The sequence below is a fragment of the Macrobrachium nipponense genome, chromosome 23, assembly GCF_015104395.2.
Source record: "Macrobrachium nipponense isolate FS-2020 chromosome 23, ASM1510439v2, whole genome shotgun sequence".
Taxonomy (NCBI): domain Eukaryota; kingdom Metazoa; phylum Arthropoda; class Malacostraca; order Decapoda; family Palaemonidae; genus Macrobrachium; species Macrobrachium nipponense.
In genome coordinates this window covers 10,055,464-10,071,887 of record NC_061090.1, presented here as the reverse complement: position 1 = coordinate 10,071,887, position 16,424 = coordinate 10,055,464, and the positions used below count along the sequence as shown (strand labels likewise).

General features: G+C 48.6%; 1 non-coding gene across 1 annotated transcript; it reads left to right on the top strand.

The window, feature by feature from the left end:
* Nucleotides 1–12,121: 12,121 nt before the first annotated feature.
* On the top strand, nt 12,122–12,240 carry LOC135202312 (U5 spliceosomal RNA). Its single transcript, XR_010311714.1, has one exon. It is a non-coding gene; the product is annotated as a U5 spliceosomal RNA (small nuclear RNA).
* The last annotated feature ends 4,184 nt before the right edge of the window (nt 12,241–16,424 follow it).

The window sequence follows — 16,424 nt, the reverse complement described above, 5'->3', positions numbered from 1 at the left end:
TTCTTTCGCGGGCCACATCGGGGCGATCAGGGTCAACCTCGTCCCGTCCGATGCCGCGAACTTCCTTACTACTTCCCCCATGATCTTGAATGGCGGGAAGGCATATAAGTCCAGGTTCGTCCAGTCCAGAGCAGAGCGTCTATCGCGACTGCTCCCGGATCCAGCACAGGAGAGCAATAAAGAGGCACCTCTTTGTTCTCGAAGTCGCAAATAGGTCGACTGACGGACACCCCCACAGTCTCCAGAGTCTCTCGACAGACGTTCCTGGTGCAACGTCCATTCCGTCGGCAGGATCTGATCTTGTCGGCTGAGGAAGGTCTGCTCTGACGTTCTGGACTCCTGCGATAAACCTCGTCAGGATCCTTATCCGTCTCGCATCTGCCCACAGCAGAATCTCCCTCGCTAAATAAAAACACAGAGGACGTGAGTGTGTACCTCCCTGCTTCTTTAGGTCGCAGGGCTGTGGTGTTGTCCGAGTTGACTTGGACTACTTTCTCTGCAACCTTTTGTTTGGAAGAACTGTAGCGCCAGAAAAAAAACCGCCGCTAGTTCCTTTACATTGATGTGCCAGGACACCTGTTCCCCCCTCCAGGTGCCTGACACTTCCTCCCCTCCTAGTGTTGCTCCCCATCCCGACACCGAAGCGTCGGAAAAACAACACTAGGTCTGGGCTCAGAAGCTTTAGGGACAACCCCTCTCAAAACTTCCGAGGATCTAACCACCATCTTAGATGGTTCTTCACCGATTTGGTGTGAAAAAGGGTCGCATCCAGATCCTCTCTGACTCTCCATTCGTCTGCTAAGAAAAATGACAATTTGTCCAAAATTGCATTTTTCCTAACTATACAAAACCTGAGGTCCTTTTACAATAGGAAGGTACTAGCGGCAGCTGGATAGGTCGTAAGCTTTCGAACAAGGGGTTCGGTAGTTAACTGCTTGTCCGACAGGCGCGCGCGCGCGACTGGTAGGTAAACAAATCACTTTTGCTTTTGGCCCAAGCAAAAACTGCAGAGTGAGGGGGGTGGGCATGAGGTGGGGCTATGTGTAAAAGGACCTCAGGTTTGTATAGTTAGGGGAAAAATGCAATTTTTTTTGGACAAATTGTCATTTGTTCCGACACGGCATACAAACCTTCGTCCTTTTACAATAGGAAGACTCACTTCTTGGTGGGTGGAATCTGAGTCTTTTGTGAACAGACTGGTGTTCGCCCAACCTTGGAAGCCTCCCTGGTCGTAAGAGCGAGGGAGGGATCCAAGCCTCTGTCCGATTGATCGGGGTGTGCACCGCAGGATCAATGGTCAGACCTCTGGACCAAGTACTAAGAGAGAGGCAAGCGTATCTCTTCGTACCAGCAAACAAGAACAAGTTCCTATTTGCAAGAGGCAACAACGTTATGGTTTGTCTCTTGTTGGCATCCACTTCCCCCCCCTTGTAGGAGGAATGGTGGATATTCGCTCCCATCCCTAGTGAAAGGGATAGGATGGGGCTCTGTCGAGTAGCTCACCGCATCTCGTCCTTATCCAGCAAGGTGATGACCGTATCCCATCTACCCACAGGTAGAGGGGTAGAAAAAGATAGGAAGAGAAGCCAGTCACTCTCTCATTCACTTATCTATTCTTACAGTCACACCAGGACTCGATGCTGTTCAGCCTGCTAGGGTCTGGGTTAGCTACACAACGTGTTGAGCAGCCACCACAAGGGTCCTAAGGAAAAAACGATTCCAAGGACTGTGGGCAATATCCAAAAGGTAGAAGGAGGTGTGGCCAAGTGGTCTGGTTGTAGCCAGACCCCTGCCTTACAGCCTGCGCCACGGAGAAGTTCTTGTGTAACTCGAGGGAGTGTACTTCTAGGTCATCTTGGTGGGCTGAACGAAGAGTCTTCAACACTCCGCCTGTGGGATGTCGAGTTTCTTCAGAAAGCGCGGATCCGCGCTTTCACCAGGACAAAAGCAGCATCCTCCTTCGCATCGAAGGCGGTGAAGTCCATTAGGGAGGGGACTGTGAAGGACTCTAACCGATCGTCAGGAACCGAATGGGTTCAGAGTCTTCCGCTACGGGAATTCGGTTTTTTTACGAAAAAAAAAAAAAAAAAAAAAAAAAAAAAAAAAAAAAAAATCGAGCGTCACGAAATCCCCCATAACCCCTGGATGCTTGACTTTCGCAGGCAAAGTCATGCAATTACCCACCAGAGGAAAAGAAAAGGGAATTTCGAATGACCTCCCTCCCTTCTCGACTTCGGTGATGTCCTGTACCCCATACTGGTCTATCCGTCTGCAGCGAAGTTGTTGTTCCGGTAGTGGATAGGAAACAACCGACACTCAATGTTGGGTTTGTCGATTGGTATGGGTACTGTACAAAGCCGTTAGGACGAAGAAAAGATTGTTATGGAACAACCGAACTAAGTCCACAGCGAAGTTCGTAACAGACTTGGGCGCTCTGACAGCTGCCTACTGACTGCGTTCGGTAGGAGGCAAGTTGTCCAAGCACCCGAGCAAGTCACGTGACCTTCGCCTTAACAGGGTTATGCCAAGAGACTAAACAAATAATTTGTTCGTCACCGATGCCAGAAGGCAAGGTGATGACTCTCTTAAGGCATGTGCCCAACAGGCGAAAGTCAATTGCCTTCTAGAGAACCGCGGTCCTTGATGGCAAGATATCTCATAGTATAGTTGATTCTCGGGTAAGGAGAAACAACACTATGTGACGTTGAAGACGAAGGTGTACAGAAAATGCAACCTACGTCTTCACAGCTGAACCGAGAGAGGGATTCTCAAGATTCTGGAACCTGTGCTACAAAGACTGAGAACCGCTAACCGCTATTGATTGCTGTCCGGTGAGGACCGTAGTTGCAATAAAAGCGGAGCGCTTCCAGTAATGAAGACAGGGAACTACTGCCTGAAAGAACTGCTTCTCATGGGCTGAACATTTGGAAGTAGAGCTGTCAGGTCGGAGAGTAGGCGATGTCTTCTGACATATCTGTTAATTCGGGGCGAGCAATGAAATTGCACACCATACGAATACGAGATATTTTGAAGACAAACTCAGATGTCTGCAAAAATCATTCGCATTATCGCAGTGCGATGCAGCGGTTGACTAGTACAGACTTCTGTTACCGTGCGGTAAAGTAAACAGAAAGATGACAGAGTCCAAGAGATATCTCTGTTGAAAATTCTCGCAATGTCGAAGGCGATGAAATCGAGCGTCACAGCAGTAGATGGTCCTTCATTATTGCGAGAATCCCCGTTAATCAGAGACCTAAGTCCATGATTGTTGGGCTGAGATACGGTCGGTAGTCAATCCAACCAGGGGGAGAGAGAGACGTAACCGACCGTGCATCTCAGATGACCTAGCTGATACTGAAGCGCTATCAGGCAGTTCAATACGCAGTAGCTCTCGGTGACTCGTCCATCCTGAGTTGCCAGGTAATCCATTATTCCACGAAGGAATGCGTTTCGGCTAGAAACCATCGAGCATAAGAATACGCTCGAGCAATTATATTTAACCGAAAACGGATTTCGGTAAATACAAAAGCTGATTTGGTGTTGTCATGACAATACCAAGTATCTAAAATCGAAACTGATAACTGCTGGGAGGTTGCAGGCAACCCCGAGTTGCAGTTCAATTAAGATACAATTCGTCTCGGTCACAAAACCGTAGAGTTAACTACGGTATGCGCCTACCCCACGGACAATTTCAACTGTTAAAGAATCATGTCGCGAGGGTAATATACGTAGTATATTTGTAGGTTCTGTACCACGACCTCCATCCTAAATTCTTTTCCCTCGAGGAATGAGAATAAGGATTGGAGATCGACCGCCTTCGTTCTTATTCAAGAGATGAAGGAGAAGTCTTTCCTAAAGGAAAGCTTCAATGGTGAACAGAATACCGAAGACGATAGTTCAAGCCAAACTGGAAGTTCCCGTCCGTTCTTCTCTATTCCAGGTTAAGCGCCTACTGTGAGATACTCTTCTTTCAGCAGCGGTCTTCTTCCAAATGCTAGAAATGACAGGAATTCGAGCATAAGCGAGGTTCCCGATTATCGTGTAACAATTATCGGGGATTCTCGCTACACTTTGGACCGTGGTCTCGCCTGAGTGTTTGGAGATCGTAAAAAACTGCGAACACTCTGAGTGCGCTAGAAATTCCGTAGAATTCTAAGCACTCTGCGAAACCCCCACCGAATTCGTCAGACGATATCGGCTGGTGGTCCTCTCGATTCCCGTAGAAATCGAGAAAGGGGCAGGATCCCTCCTCAATGACCGGGGCGGCTTACGTCAGGTAGACCCGAAGGTCCCCCCGGTAGCGACAGCCCCTAACGTTGGGATCTTACAGAGAAATCTCTGTAGGTATCCCTCCCCTTTCCCTCGTAGCCGTAAGGAGAGAGGGAATGGGGGAGGAATGGATACTGGCTCGCCTTCCCAGCGGATCTAGCAGTTGGAGAAGGAAAAGGAGCAGCCATCGCCTTACGGCGATGGCCTCTCAGAGCCTGGGAAAACGTATCGTCAGGAGAAACGTTTTCCCGAGGAGGGTTACGAACTCATACTGTAGGTAAGTGTCTGCCGCCACTGTGAACGTCGTCGGGGTGGGTGGGGCTGATCGACACCTGACAGTAGAGAGCCGATACCGCTCGACTCATTTCAGTCCTCGTCGAGGTCGAAACCTCAGGAGGACCGAAGGGGTATTTAAATACGGTGTCGAAGACACGTATAAACGCCTCTGTCGCAGTAGAGGAGGTGAAGTAGCTTGTTCGAACCGTCCAGAACTGAGAGAGCCTTCTTGTCCGGAGACGAGAGACTACCTGGTTCAACACAGTCGGCAAGCTCCGATCGCGGCCGACCCACCGTCGATTTGGGTTCCCTCTCGGGCCCCAAAACGACTCGAGCCGAGACACGGCTCTGCTGGTGGGAGCGGCGATCCTTCCCCGAGGTCATTGTGCTGACGAATCAGCGCCGTAACCTCGGCAAAGTTCCTCTGGATCTCGGAAGTCACAGCATCTTGCAGAGTGGGACCGTTAAGCCCTTCGAACAAGAGGCAAATTCTTCGAGAACCTTCCTCCTAAGAAGGGGGAACAGCGACAGCCCTCTCGGTCTTCCCCATCCACTTGCGCATACGCCCTGGCCGGTCCAAGAACCGTGCCTGGCACGTAGGGCGTTGTGGTGGGATCATGAGGGGCGCACCCCTCACGATCACTCCTCAATACCTCGCTCCTCCCTGGTGTAACCCTGAGGTGGTTGAAGGTACGGGAGAGGCAGACCTGACGCTCCCTCGTTGCTCGCTGGCAGAACAGCAGGCTTGGAGGGCTGCAGGCGATCGTCAACCCGCGGTGGCGATCGAGCTGCAGGCCTGGTCGAACCGTCTCGCTGTGGAGAACGGCTGGACTGAGCACAGCGGCCCCGATCTCGAGTGTCAGAAGAGCTGGTGCTGGTTGCCGTACCCGATCGCTCTCTGTGAGAGCGACGGTCAGGCGACCTGCAGGCTCCACTGTCACAGTGAGACCGGTGCTTGTCCTCACGGCACGTCACGTCGCTGGTTCCAGCCGTGGCTGGCACCGGCGAACGGGAGGACCTCTTCCAGCCTCAGCCCTGTGGCCGGTCGTGGACCGTCACGTCCCCGGGTAGCCAGCTGTTCGCCGCGAGAGCGAGAGCTGGTCTGGTGAGAGTCGCGTGAGCGGCTGTCACCAGTCTTCCGCCCCGTGCCGTGAACCTGACGCTGAGGCGGACTCAGAGGTCTGGTTCCTGGCTGCACGGTCGCTGGTAGGCGACCGTACACTCGGTACCTCCCGCGAACGAGAGCCGAGACGGACCCTGAGCATATGAGTGGCAGCACCACTGACACCAGGCGAGGAAGTACCGGGTGTTAGCCGGTACCCCTCTGGTCCCCGTAGTCTTCTTCCTTGCAAGGAAGAGACGGGCCCCGCTCCCGAAGGAGGGCAGAGGACCCAGCGGAAGAAGGACCCTCCCGTCCCACCGAGGTGAGACGGGTTCCCGAGAAGCTCCCGAGGAAGCTTTTCTTAGGAGGGAGGAGGCGACCTTCTTCTTCCTCGGCTGTAAAGCCTTAGAAGTCGAAGGGGAAGAGGCGGCGGCCGACGCCGATGAAGAAGATGAAGACGACGACACGACACCCCTTTTTCCTCCTCTTTTTTTTTTTTTTTTTCTCGTCAGCTTCCTCCAGGACAGACGTAAGATCTGCTATCCAGGGCGGAGCCGGGGCTGCTGTAGCCGAAGCCACAGGGCCCCGGACCCGGACGCACCTGTACAGACAGACCAAAGTCTGGGGTAGTACCAACCAACGAACAGGGACGTAACATCAGCAGGGTATGGGCATCTCAGTGAACAGCAGGCACGGCCGCACATCCTCGTAGGGACAAGGCCAGCGCTGCAACGCAAACCAGCGCAGCAAATGGGCATCCCAGAATCGGCACGGTAACGGCAGTCAGCACCGGAACAGACAGAGTGGAGCAGCAGCCAGCAACATCCTGGTACCGGCGGCAGGTCCAGGGGCGAGTTCTAGGGCAGCGGAAGTGTGGTCGCTGCAGCGCTGGACAACCACGAGCGGGCGGCGGCACGCCCCCTCCCCCCTCTCGGTACGGCGAACGGCACTTCACCAGCGGCTGTAGGCAAGACTGATACCACGTGAGGCGAGTACACCAGGTGAGGAGGGACGGCGTCACTGGTTGCGTGGTCACCACTCCATGGGTGACCGCAGTAGGCCCAGACATAGAACCGCAGCCCTGGACACCAGCACGCTCTGCAATTGGAAGGACGCCCATACCTCACCAAGGTCCACGCTCGTGGCAGTAGCACCTGCGGAAATAATAGTAGTAGCGATTAATTGTGGGGAAATCCCCTCGTGCGGGGGTTTGATCCCTCCCGAACGAGTGGAAGACCCCTAATACAATTTGTACATCGGGCACCGAGCGCCCTTCCCCCGCGCTCGACGGATCGGGCGAGGAGAAGAACGCCGATAACCTCCCCCCCCCAAGGGGAAGAGCCATCTGTGGGAACTGAGCGGGGGGGGGTCTCGTTCCCCACCCCCGCACAGTACCCATGTACGCAACAACAAAAAAAAGAGCCCTAGAGCAATCGTGCCATCGGCACGAATACAAGGCATAAGGATCAATTCCCTGACTGAGCGGAACTTGAACCAAATAATATTGATGCAATCAATAATAAGGAACAAAATGAAAATGCATCTTGCAAAACGATTCACTTCACAATGAATAAGGGCTCGGATCGAGCGCATTTGCGCCCTCGGTACCGAGCGCAAGGGTGAAAGGTTCCATTCCTTACCTTTATGGATCAAGGTTTCTGGAAACCTTGATCCATAATGAATTGATGCAATCAACAAATATATGAAAATGAAAAGACTACTGCGCTTGCGATTTCACTTCATACAAATTAAAAAGGGGGGAAGGATCAATTCCCCGTGAATAGCGGAACATTGATCCCAGTCAACAAAGCAATCTCAATAAAAAAATGAAAATGAAAAGAACTGCACTTGCGATTTCACTTCATTCAAAAATAAAAAGGGGGGAAGGAATCAATCTCCGGGTAAGCTCGGAAACTGATTCCAAAATGAGTATTGCTACAATAAAAAATAATATATGAAAATGAAAAAGAATACTGTACTTGCGATTCCACTTTCATACTGAATAAGTTTCCGTGCCGAGCGCATTCGTTCGGCAACGGGCATACACGGTCAAAAAAATATAAATGAAAAGAGCACTTACTTACGATTTCATCTACACATTTCCAACCCAATATACGCTCGGAGCGAGCGCTCCCGCCCTCGGCACCGAGCATACACAATACGAGGATCATTCTGGGAAAATGAATTCCCGCAATTACGCCCTTCAGTCCCGGCACTCGGGTAATCGGAGGGCGTTGTGAAGCCAAGATCCTTTAATTCACAATTGAATTCAATGAAATGATTGTACTTACAATTCAGTTTCACTAGATACATAGAAAAACACAATCATGCGAAAGCAAACGACGATGAAGCGGGCAGAGAGCGATGATACACGTACCACACGCCAGCAGGCCGAAAGCAAAAGTGATTTGTTTACCTACCAGTCGCGCGCGCGCGCCTGTCGGACAAGCAGTTAACTACCGAACCCCTTGTTCGAAAGCTTACGACCTATCCAGCTGCCGCTAGTACCTTCCTATTGTAAAAGGACCGAAGGTTTGTATGCCGTGTCGGAACAAACTGGAGAGGTCTGAGGTGTAGTCTTCCCAGGGAAAACAAACTTTTCCAGCGAGGAAATGGTTCCCAGCAGACTCATCCATTCCCTCGCCGAGCAAGCTTCCTTCCCCAGGAATGCCGAGACTTTCTCTAAGCCTTGCAGCTGTCGTTCCTGGGACGGAAAACGCTCGAAAAGCCACTGAATCCATCTGAATCCCCAGATACACGATGGACTGTGTTGGGGTCAGATGCGACTTTTCGAGGTTGACTAGAAGTCCCAGGGACTTCGCCAAGGCCAACGTGAAGTGAAGGTCCTTCAGACACCTTTCTTCTGACGATGCTCTGATAAGCAATCGTCGAGATACAGGGACATTCTTATTCCTGCAGAATGTAACCATCTCGCTACGTTCTTCATGAGCATGGTAAATACCATCGGAGCCGTGCTTAAAACCGAAACAAAGGGCTCGGAATTGCCAAAACTTTGTCCCTTAGCATAAACCTCAGAAACTTTCTTGAAAGAGGGTGGATAGGCACGTGAAAGTATGCGTCCTGTAGGTCCAAGGACCACCATCCAGGTCGCCCGGTCTTAGGGCTCCTAGAACCGACTGAGGTGTTTCCATCTTGAATTTTTTCTTTTCTACGAAAAGATTCAGGCTGCTTACGTCCAAGACTGGACGGCCACCCCAACGACGACTGTTTTGGTACCAGGAAAAGTCTGTTGTAGTATCCTGGTGACCCCAGGTCTAAGACCTGCTCCACCGCTCTTTTCGTGATCATTTGTTCCAAAAGATCTAAAAGAACCTGCTGTTTCTCCCCTTGATACGACGGGGAAAGATCTCTGGGAGTCGTTGAAAGAGGAGGAGGGTCTACAAAGGGGATCTTGTACCCCTGTTCTACTATCTTGAGGGACCACGCATCTGTATCTCTCTCTCTCTCCACGCCCCCGCAAAGAACTTTAGCCTGGCTCCGACAGGCATCTGAAGGACTTTCGTCTCATTTAGAGGATTTAGGTTTTGAAGGAACCTCTTCCTCTTGCAAGTCCTCTCCCTCGAGGAGCAGCTCTCGAGGGAGGAGCGCTACGAAAGGGTTTAACCTTCCTAGGAGGTCGTCCAGACGACGACGTGATCGGGACTGCAGGACGTCTAGAAGACTGGGCCAAGAGATCCTGGGTAGCCTTCTCTTGTAGGCTCACTGCCAGGTCCCTTACCATAGCCTGGGGGAAGTAGATGGCTCGAAAGAGGTGCAAAGAGAAGAAGCTCTGCTTTCTGCGATGCAGAAACAGACTTCGCTGTGAAATTGCATAAGAGCGCTCTCTTCTTGAGGAAAGCAGTGCCGAAATGAGACACTAACTCTTCCGAACCATCCCTGACGGCCTTGTCCATGCATGACAACACATTGGACAGCTCCCCCAGACTCAAAGAATCAGGACTCCTATTGAAGATCCAGGACTCCTAGGCACCAGTCTAGGAAGTTAAAGACTTCCAGAGTCTTTAAGACCACCTTTCATGTGATGGTCGATCTCCGTTGGTGTCCAAGAAATCTTCGCGGGACGACAAAAGGGATCTTTTCTTGGGTGGGCGTCTACCAGACTAGCAAAGTCCCCTTGGGAAGAAAGACGGGATCTTAATTCCTACTTCCGATTTGGTCTCATACCAAATGCCGCCTCTCCCACTAAGTCTAGAGGGAGGCAGGGCGAAAGTCGACTTGCCCGGTGATCCTTCCGACGTTCCATCCAGTCCTGCAATTTCTTGAATGCTCTCTAGTGGACAAGGAAGTTCTTCATCTCCACTACTTCCGAAACCTTGCCGACTTCGAAAAAGACGAAAACTGAGAGGGCGGAGACTTAGGAGCTGCAGGCTGGAACTTCTCCCAAACAAGGAACGTAAAAGTCGTACCGCACCTTGTAGTCCGGAAACCGACGAAACTGACGGCTGATCTTCGTCCACTGAGTCAGCCGGACTACTATGTTCTCCTTCCTCCGAAGAAGGCAAAGGAGATCGAACCTCTGGAGAGGGCGTGCGCCCCCACGGGTCTAGCCTTCAACAAAGGCTTTCGAGGAAGACTAACATCCGCCTCTTCAAGGCGACCGACCTTCCGTCGATCTTTAGAGCTCGAACCACGAAGAGCGTCCTGACCTCGCTGCGCGTCAAGAGAGGAAACTCCAAGTCTCTCTCGAGGAGCGTCCTTACGTTTGGTGCTCAAGCGTCCAGCTTTCGCTTTCAAAGCGTCCTTGCTGAGCGCTCTCAAAAGCCTTCTCCATAGGCGAAAGCGTAAAACTAAATCAACCCTAACGAAGCGTCTTCAAAAGCGTCCTGCCGAGCGTCCTCAAACGCGTCCTCCAAGGCGTCCTGTTGAGCGTCCTCAAAAGCGTCCCGACGTGCTGGCGGAGACAGCGACGAACGAGGAGACAGAGAAGGAGACTGCCTCGTCCTCTTGACAGCAGTCTAGCGTCCTTCCTTCGCTTAGGCTCAACTGCTGCTGGGCGAGTCTTTCCGAGCCATTAAGGTCGACAATTGGTCTTGAAGCGACGCAAGAATACTCTTCGTAGGTGAAGAACCGAGAGGAGGTGAAGGGCTGCGCTTGCGAGAAGACGAGGGGCGGGGGGTGGGCGGGGGAACGCCTCCTTCCTTCTCCACAGGAACAGCAACCTGCCTCTCCGAGGCGCGAGAAGAAGCGCTTCTCAGCGTCGTCCTCGGACGACGTCCTACCTCTCTTCTGTGGAGGAAACGTGTCATACGACGCAGGCGAAGACCGCAACGAGAGCGGAGAGAGGGGACGCAAAGCGTCCTCCCTAGGAAAAGTCCTTTTCAAACGGACGCGAGTCACTCCGAGAGCTCCACCCCTTGCGCGGGGAGGGCGCCTCGGAGGACGAAAAACAGTCCTTTAGGATGCGAGCCTGAGCACGCTCCTTGGCAGCCTGGGAAGTAGCAACAGGTCCTGCCGAAGGGACGCCAGAATCGGTGGGAGCCCCCGTAACCCTCTTGCGGCTTTCGACATGCCCACTCCCTGAGGTCTGGGAGTCCGACAGAGGTCTAGACCTAGAGGCATTATGGGGTCCGATCTGACGCCCCCTCCCTCCACAACACTAGGGGCACGATCACAACACTTTAAATCGAGCCGTTTTCAAGGGCCAACACTTTGGACTCTAGAGTGCGCAATGACTCTAGAATCAGAGAAAGGGCATTACCTTCTCCAGACACAGAACTAGGGCCCTCAGGCAACAACACAGGATTAGGTGAAGCAAATTCTACTGGTGTTAATATAGGGAAATGTTACTTCCCTTACCTTTCGTAGAACCCCCGCTTTTAGAGGAAGACCTCCTGATCCTATCGCGCTCCAACTTACGCCGATAGGATTCATACACCTTCCATTCATCCTCAGTCAAACTTTTGCATTCAATGCAACGATCAACCAGCAAAACAGACATGCCCCCTACACCCCATACATACTGTGTGGGGTCTACCCGATGCTTTCGGTAGCCTCACCTTGCAATCACTCCTCACACACACTCTGAAGCTCACTGAACTTGATCCCGACATCACGTTCATATAAAAGCCAATCCAAAATCCAAAAACAGTCCACTATCGCGTATGCCAATCCAACAATCCAGAGTCAAAACCAAAAGACAATCCAGATACTTATAACGAGTTAAATCAAAAATCCAAAAAAATGGGCGGAGGTCTGTAAACAGGTGTTTACCGACCGGCGACAGAAAAAAATATGAATAGAAAATGGGAATGGTTCCTGATATCCGCCTCCCAGCGGCGGGAATGGGTACTACCACCTGGCCGCCACTGACTGCGAGTTTTGAAATTCTGTCGGACTTCGGAGAATACAGCTATATATATATCTGCCAAGTAAGTCTCATGAACAAAATACAAATTGTGTTAAAAAATTTGTCATTTGTTCTATGCGAACAAACCTTCAGTCTTAACAATAGGATAGCTCTGGCTTCCCTTCAAAACACATAAATCTTTCGCTTTTTACTAAAGATTTCCGAATTATAGAATAAGCTAGTGTGAGCATCATCCCCTTTGGATAATTGATTTTTCACTCAATATACAAAACACTATTAGTATTGAAGGTTAATTCTCTAGCCTAAAAGTCTCATAATAAACAACAAACTACACCTCCTACAATATATCTCTACACTCAAGAGCTCAAATGTAAATAGAGATGATGATGATGCCAGCAGTAATTTAGAAATACTAATGCTGCTTACTTATTGTGGCAATGAGGTTGACAGTTGTCACAAATATTTTGGTTACAATCCTCCACAGCTTTTACTCTACACTGAATCCTTTGAATGTTTCTCAGCAACAATCTCCCTCTAGCTCTAACGCCTCATCCTAACCTTGGCTGGTACTTTCAAGGCATCATCTTCTCCCATCTTATGTTGACCTTGTTAGAAGCCATATGAAAGGTGATGCACCAAAACATAAATAAGAGTACATGTACCAAAACCTTTACAGACATGCTCCGGATTTTTTTCCTACAACTATATTTGAATAAGTGTCAACTGCTTAATAATAAACCTGGTACATTCTCAGCTTGTTTGTTCCTAATACGTACAATAATAAAAATTCCTGACTTTTTAAAACTAATTTAGATTAAAAAAAAATTTATTTTTAGAAAATGGACTATAAAAAAACCAATTCATTATTAAACCACTTCTGTGGTTTAAGTGTTTCCTTAAAATGTTAACCGACATAATCTCATAAGTAAATCACATTTAAAATCAAGTCTACCTTAAGATAGCATTCTGTTTCACTATGAATACAGTACAATATCTTCATATAAACTCTTGATCACACTATGTCCAGTAATTGGGTAATTTTGTTAAATTTTCCTTATGATGATAGCTTTTGCATACCTAGCAAATCAAACCTCAATGTAAGTCATAGCACCAACTGTATTGATCGATTAATTATGAAATTTAGGTCTCAAGGACCAAGCGCTGGAACCCATCAGGATTATTCAGTACCACCAACTGTATTGTCAATGCTCACAAAATTTTACAAATGTCACCAAACTTTTACACTTTAAAATGGAAACCTCTAAATCCTCTCTTAACCCTGTCAACATTAGATATTACTAAAATAGAAAGCTTTATATTTTATAAAAACAGGTTACGCATACTTTACATAAACATGCAGAATGAATGTAAAATAAGCTAAAAACGTAATTAGTGTCGTCTGAGTCTGCTCCTCTGCTAAGCAAACTTCTGAAAGACAGAATGGCCATAGTTCAAAAGGGAAAAAAAGAAGTATATATCAAAAATAAAAACCAAATAAATATTATGGAAAACTATAAAACTTCATTACAAACACACTATAAATTAAAAATAAATGGTAAGGATGATATAAAAAGGTATTAAAAATACAAAAGGAGATCCACAATGACTTGTGATGCTAAATAAATACACAACTGGTTGCCTAACAAAATAAGAACGTACAACAGGAAATAGAGAGCAAGAGATTATAAAAATGTACTGTATCTCTGAGGTGAAAGTAGTTATTTTGGGAAAAGTGGATTAAATGTTGGAAGCATGCCATGACTTACAATGCTTTGCTTAGGGAAGTATCTCATGTGGACTTAAAAGTTACCTTGGGGATATTTATAATCTGTGGACAATGCCCATATTGATAAAGTCTTTTTGAACTAAGGTGCCATCTGTATTTTTATATTCAAATTGATGAGGGATTTGCTTATATACTAAATGCCAAGTCATGCTCAAGTTAAAAAGATCTATAATAATTTTATTTTTTACTTTATGGGGCCCCTATGATAATAAGTCTGGCAGTTTCGTACCTTCAATACTTGCCTCAGGTCACTAGGTACAGACTGATATTTTTGCTTAACACGGCCATGGCTATTTCGCTGGTTTGCCCAGTACATGAGCCTGATGACATGCTTGCCTGCCGATCAGGCCCGCTCATCTGGACGTGCCTTAACTATATCCTGTCATCCGATTCCTAACATTCTTCTTGAAAGCTCTATTCTCTAATCCACAAAATCTTTTAAATATGTATATGGTTTCATTACTATACGTAGTTATGATTCATGTCTCTATAGCAACACTAATCATACTTACATATTCTATTCCAGTCACTTTGATTTCTAAACATTCTGCCTTCACATTGTTTTACTTACTTTTTTTAAGTCTTTCACTAAATTTCAACAGGAAAGAAACTATGCTGGACATCACTATTCCTAAATATTTTTAAAATATTCAAACTAATTTATGCTTTCTCCATCAATGTTATTACACCAGGTCGTGAGCACATGGTAAGATAAACGATCTTCTGTGTATGTAAAGTACAAAATGATATTGTTAGAATACAATAAAGTTTTGTACATACTACCCGCAGATATATACTTAGCTTATGTCTCTGACGTCCGACAGAAATTCGAATTTCGCGGCACACGCTGCAGGTAGGTCAGGTGATCTACCCCCCTGCCGCTGGGTGGCAGGAATAGGAACCATTCCTGTTCTAGAACCAGATTTTCTCTTCCACCTGTCTCCTGAGGGGAGGCTAGGTGGGGCCCATTCATCGTATATATCTGCAGGGGTAAGTATGTACAAAACTTTATTGTATTCTAACAATATCATTTTTGTACATGCAACTTCCCCGGCAGATATATACTTAGCTGATTGACACCCTTGGCGGTGGGTAAGAGACAACTATTTATTGAATAGACAGGTAAACAACATACGTTGTAGGTAATAAATAAATAAAACCTTGGTTCCTACTTTTTCAGGCGGAAGATTCCATGGCTAATGCCTAGGAATCTGCTTCACTCAAGATCTCAGCGAGGATGTGACCTATGGCTTAAGAGTTCTGTGGGTCTGTTGATGGGTCTTATCCATTTACTCGACAGAGCCTCTTACATGACATACGCCTATGCCTAGTGGCATATTAAGGAGCACAACACCTGATCCTGATCACCTGATCCTAACACGAGGGTTAGTGCTTAAGTTGAAAAAGAGTTTATCCCCAAACTCCTTTCAAACAACCCAAAGAAAAAACACGACGTTAAATAAAATTTAACTCACTAGTTAAGGATCAGTATCGGCTCCCTATCCCAGCAATATATCCGCAGACACGTATCAACCAAGAGAGAACGATCTCGTAGGTTATCTTGACATCCTTCGGATAATGGAAGTCAACACAGAGTTGCATCTCCCGTATGTGACAGCTAATATGTCCTTAGACATATTGTTAAGGAAAGAACAAGAATTCGGAAAAGCATCGCACTTCATGCGCTTTTAATTCTCAGCTGTTTGAAGGAATCATCAATGCACTTATCAAGTGCTTAGGAGATCACATTGTCTCAAAGAAGGCCAGGGCGTTCTTTGATATAGATCTCTTCTGGGTGAAGCCTGGAGCCTGGCAAGCGCTTTGTGCCTGGCAGGCGCCTAGCGCCTGTCTAGTGCCTCGCCCCTGGCTGGAGCCTTGCGCCTGAATGGCGCCTAGAGCCTGGCTGGCGCTGATTGGCTCCTCCCTCCTGGCAGCGCCTCGCGCCTGGCTGGCGCCTTGCGTCTGGCTGGCGCCTTGCGCCTGGAGCCTGGCAGAAGACTTCATGATTACTGTCTATGAGTCTGCATGCCTCAAGAGTTTCAGCGAGGTAGGGACCTATGACTGACAAACCCTTCTGGATCATGTCAATGGGGGCTAGCCCGCTTACACAACAGAGCCTTCTCGGATCGTGCCAATGGGGGCTGACCCACTTACATGGCAGAGCCTTACCTGTATCATATCAATGGGGACTAGCCCTCTTACATGACAGAGCTTTAGGTTTCTCTTTACTGGAAGGAGCCTTGCGCCTGGATGGATCCCCAATCCTGACTGGAGCCTAGCCTTGAAGGAGCCTGGCACCTGATGGCGCCTCGCGCCTGGCTTGGCTCCTCCACACTTGCTGGTATCTTCGAGCTTGGAAGATTCTCTAGGCTGTCTGGCGATGTCCACAAAATCGGACACTCTTATATCTGTCTGATTTGTTCGCCTCTGGCGCATTTACGCCAGGTTGGAGGCCCGCTCCTTCTCAGTACTGACCATGACAGAGTTCCTTGGAACTGTCCGCCTCTGGCGTTTTTCGCCTGTATTGGCATTTGGCGCTGGCTGGCGCTACATTGTCCGAGAGTCCTGAAAACCTAACCACATAGTTTATCAGGAGACTGGAGAAGGGTGGAAGAAATTCTTCCCCTTTGAGCTTTTGGCCCCTGGCAAGGGGAGGTGATTGT